Below are 4889 nucleotides of genomic sequence, written 5' to 3'. Positions count from 1 at the left end.
TCTCCAAACAACAGCAACTTCAGGCATCAACAACAGCCAGCAGGATCAGCTGATCATCTCTCTTCCTGTGTTCGTCGCACGTTAACTGTTGACGTGATGACGTCTGGTCAGCTGACACAGTTGGCCAAACTGCTGCAAAGAGAAAATTTCACAGATGTGATAGCTTTTCATGTTGAAGAATTAAAAATCAATGTGTGAAGTATAGTAATCATGTGTTAGAATGTGTATTAGTAATGATTAATAAGAAGTGTGATAATCAATGATTCAATTAATAATCATATGTTAGCGTGTGTATTAGTAATGATTAATAAGAATGTGATAAGTGGGATTATTAGGTATGATCATTTAAAGTGTGATAGTGATTATCAGTTCAAGCTCAAACTTTTCTGTTCCCAGCATAGCACATCAACTTTTGATTCAATCTGTATCTGCTTTCTCTGCACAGGAACAAGTCAAGGTCACAAAGACAAAGAACTAGTCAGCGCTCGAACAGGAATCTGGCAGATAGCGTAAGAGTTAGGAGAATTGCTGTCCGTGTTTTGTTTCCTTCACAGATAAAGAAGAAGACTCCTGTGGACACAGAGGGAACCCCTACGCCTGGGAGTCGAGATGGAGGTGTCCTGATGGCTGTTTCAAAAATACACACATGCACGCACAAGCGCACACATAACCACGCCTTTGTAACAAGTTTATATGCTGGAGTAGTTAGAATAGATATCAGAACTTCTTGCCTCTGATCACGGGTACTGTGTGCTCACAGTTACTCTAGATAGAGAATAGAACATTTCTCCAGACGTCTGTATCATCCGATGTCCTCCTGCTAATAAATGCCTGCTGGCGCACTAAACTACCAACGACTCTGCTGACTCCAGAAAGCCTCCTGTAGAATTTGAATTACGCAATATATAACTCTGTTAGGTCCTTTTGATTTGTGTGAAATTCTGAAAAGTATTGTGTAAAATTCCTACAGAGAAACTTGGTGACCCCGGACGTGATTCTGACAAGGAGGCTCAGGTAAAAGGAGCTGCAGAGGTTGGACCGGTGACCACGCGGAGTCACTGGGAACCTCCTGGGGCCGACTGAACTTCTCCACAAGGGCCCATCACTGACAAAAGGTAAGCAGTCACCTATTCTTCTTAAGAAGTGAAGACTGTGATTCGGCCTTAAAATCTAAATTGGTGGAGAATGTCAGTATGTTTCCTAGAGGTTAATTTGATCCAAATTTAGCCGGGGGACTGACGATTGAAAAAAGGCCTGTTAAACTGATTTGGAATCAGTATAAGTAAAAGGTAAAGGAGTGTTGGGATCATAAATCCTGACAGGTCCTAGGCGCATAAACGGTGCTCAGTAAGACGTTCAGGGAACGCAGAAAGGCCGGAGGCTGTAGAGACCCTCGAATATACATTAGGCATTAAGGACTAAAAGCGCCACAGGGGGATAGCCCCTAGGTGAGCCTAGAAAGCCACCATAGGTCTGGGACCTAAAGGTTCTGTGAACCAAAGAAAAAAAATTGTAGGTCTGGGACCTAAAGGTTCTGGGAACCAAAGTGTAAGAAATACTTAAAAGTTGTGTTTGTTTGTGGGATTGTTGTATGGGAAGTTTCGAGGATAATAGAGAACACAAACAGATAAAAGTGTGAGTAGGTTTCTGTGGTGGTGGATACACCCAGTCTGTAGCCGCTGATGGTGAAACACTGTCAGTAGAAGCTTGTTGCAGACATCACAGAAAAGCCTGACGATTAAACTCACCACTGGTCTTCTCTTATCTGGGGGTACATAAATAACGGGGCTGTGACACTCGGCTTTTGGTCATTAAAAGTAGTGATTTATATCGTCTCACTCCGCTCTATCACGCTAGAGTAGAAGCTTGAGTGAGGGGAGGATCACTGGGGACTAGATCCACTGACCGGATAACGAGTGTGTGTGAATAAAGAATAAATAAATACCTGTGAATAGTACTTTAACAGCTGAAATAACTATGACAGGCCCTGTAGAGTCCCCGGCTGATTGATGGTCGGACTCTTTAACTGATGGTTCACAAGTGTTTATTTTTGGGCAAAATAGATGATACCGTTGCTCCATTAAATCTTTTGACACCTTGAAGACTCTGAACACACCGTGAACACAACGTGAACAATAAGAGTAAGAGCTATGGAATGAAACAAAAATAATATGTAATAAATCAATAAATAATACCATCTATATAATATCATGTTCAACAATATCAAAATAGTGTGTTTTTAACCTTTTACAGAAAATGAATTGTCATTTACAATCATGAAATATCCTTTAAACCTATTTTATCTTAATTACAAACTCAGAATAGAGTGCAATAAACAAACATATCTAACTAAAAAAAATGATATTATAACAGTTATTATATCAGTTTGCAGCTTTAACTTCCAAAGATTGTTTATGCACACAAAAATAATGCTGTATTTATTAAAAACTAGCAAGCAGTGTAATGAAATAATTGTCTCCTTCAGAAAGATAGATAGTCTGAATCGCTCCAAAACAGCGTTACTGATTCAATTAAAAGCTTAAAATAGACTTGTATAAAACGATGCAAAGCAACACAAGGACATCCCGTTTTGATAACGCATTAAGCACCACATGAAACAAAATGATGACAAACCTTGTGCCTTTATCCACCAGGTGCTTAACAAACTTGTCGGTTTACATTTCCTTGAGTTTTTGCACTTTTGATAGACACGTTTGCAATACACTTAACTTTCTGTAAAGTTGTTCTTTTTTTCCGTTTCCGGTTACACTCTATCAAAATAAAAGCACAAGCCTAAAAACAGGAAGTAACAGTAAAATGCAACTACACATTTTAAGAGATTTCTCATGAAAATGCAACTACACATTTTGGGAATATGATGTGCTATATTAAAGGTAATTTACAGGCCCAGGATTAGGTTGGGAGGAATACTGGAAGCGAGTAGCAGGACGGGTGAAGCGAGCCAGAGAATATGGTAAAATATGTATGTGTATGTATGTAATATATGGTTCAGTTAGAGGAGGAGTTAGAGGAGGACAGAGCACGTGAAGAAGTAGTGGGAAACAGAAATAATGGTCTGAGTAGGTTGTGGCATAAGAGAAAGAAGGAGGAGAAGGAATAGGAGAAGAGGGAGGAGCGAAGAGCAGATTTGCATATGGCCGGACTGGCAGCTGAGAGTGTAGAGACAGCTGAGAAATAGGGCAGAAGAGAAGGAGGCAGAAACAGTACCCCCACCCTATCCACACCCACCCCCGTCACCATCAGCCCCTTCAGCAAGTAGAATTTATCCAGATTTGTCTTTACAGTTACCTACGATTGAGGCAGAAGGAAGTATGAAGGTAAGAATGAGAAGAAACGCAGATTATGAGGATACGAAAAAGAGGGAAGAAAGACTATAGTATAATAACAGGTGATTCTGAGAGGGTGAGACTTCAGACAGAAGAGGAGAGACAGTGGGAGAAGGAGAGACAGCGTCAGAGAGGAGCGCGATGTGAGGAAGAGAGATTGCATGAGAGGGCACAACAGAAAGGAGGGGCTTTATGAGAGACAATATGAGAAAAAAAAGTATGAAAGGGAACATGGGAAGTCAGGAATACTAGGAGAAGAGTTAGAGGGAGAAATAGAGGGAGCAGCAACACACACGACAGCGACACAAAGCAGGAAAACCCAAACCTGAGACTGACTTAACTGACTCAGACCACTCTGACTATGACTGTAGAAGCCAGAAAAGCGACAAACACGGGAGAAAGAGACAGAGATTTAAAAACAAACACGTAAATCTAAAAAATCAGTATGATGAGTTCTGGCTCAGAGGGGGAGGAAGAGGAGATACGATGGTCAGAATGCGAAAGCAGAGGACCAGGAACTAAGACTAGGGACAGGACCACCGATATATATAAACAATTTAGTTTAGCAGACAAGGAACACATGAATGCACAACTACCACCACTTAGTGACGGAGCTGGAATATGGTTACAGAAATTAGCTGGTCTAACCGTAGGCACAGAGCTCACCATGAATGAATGAATGAATTTTATTTTTGGTTCTACATCAGATGTTAAATAAAATGACATAATATTTTGACAATTTCAACCAAAAAAGGAACTTGTTTTTATTAACCCACCCTAACATCACAGTTCTGACTGTTTAAACACAACGTATTTACTTATGATTAAACATATATTTGATTAAAAGTATATTTATTTATACCTAAATAAATGAAATAATTTACTTACTTTATATACATTTAAACATATTATACATGTAAACATACATACACATACTCACAAAGCAAAAATCAAAATCTGCAAAATCAAAATTCATATTTGCTTGAATAAGGTTTACTTTTTTCTCATTTCCATGTATTAAAATGAATAACATTTCCCTTTTTCTTATTCATTTATTTATTTTGCTCTTTTCCAATTATAACATTTATACATATGCATTAATTATTTTCAAATTTCAAGGTCTTTTAAATATCGGTCGTGTTGTAATTACTTTCAGTTTATCATTAAGGTCATTCCACATTTTTACACCAATAACGGACACGCACACGCATCTTTGTCTAATGTTAGTTCTTGCTTTTCTTGTTTCAAATCGAAGCAGTCCTCTTAAATTATAGCAATTGTTTCTTAATTTAATTAAAGATTGAATAACTGTAGGAAGATTTTTTTACAGCTCTGAATAAGATTTCAAGTATTTTTAGCTTGACTATATCTGTAAATTTTAAAATATTATATTTTATGAAAAGCTCCTTAGTAGAGTCACGGTATCCCATCATAGGTGATGTGAGAGGATTAAGATTCAAGATTCAAGAAGCTTTATTTATTATTTTATTTATCCCGAGGGAAATTATTTTGCAACAGTTTCAATACAAAGGTGGGAAAAGA

The sequence above is a fragment of the Echiichthys vipera genome (genome assembly GCF_963691815.1).
Source record: "Echiichthys vipera genome assembly, chromosome: 7".
Lineage (NCBI taxonomy): Eukaryota > Metazoa > Chordata > Actinopteri > Perciformes > Trachinidae > Echiichthys > Echiichthys vipera.
This window is presented reverse-complemented; position numbering follows the sequence as displayed.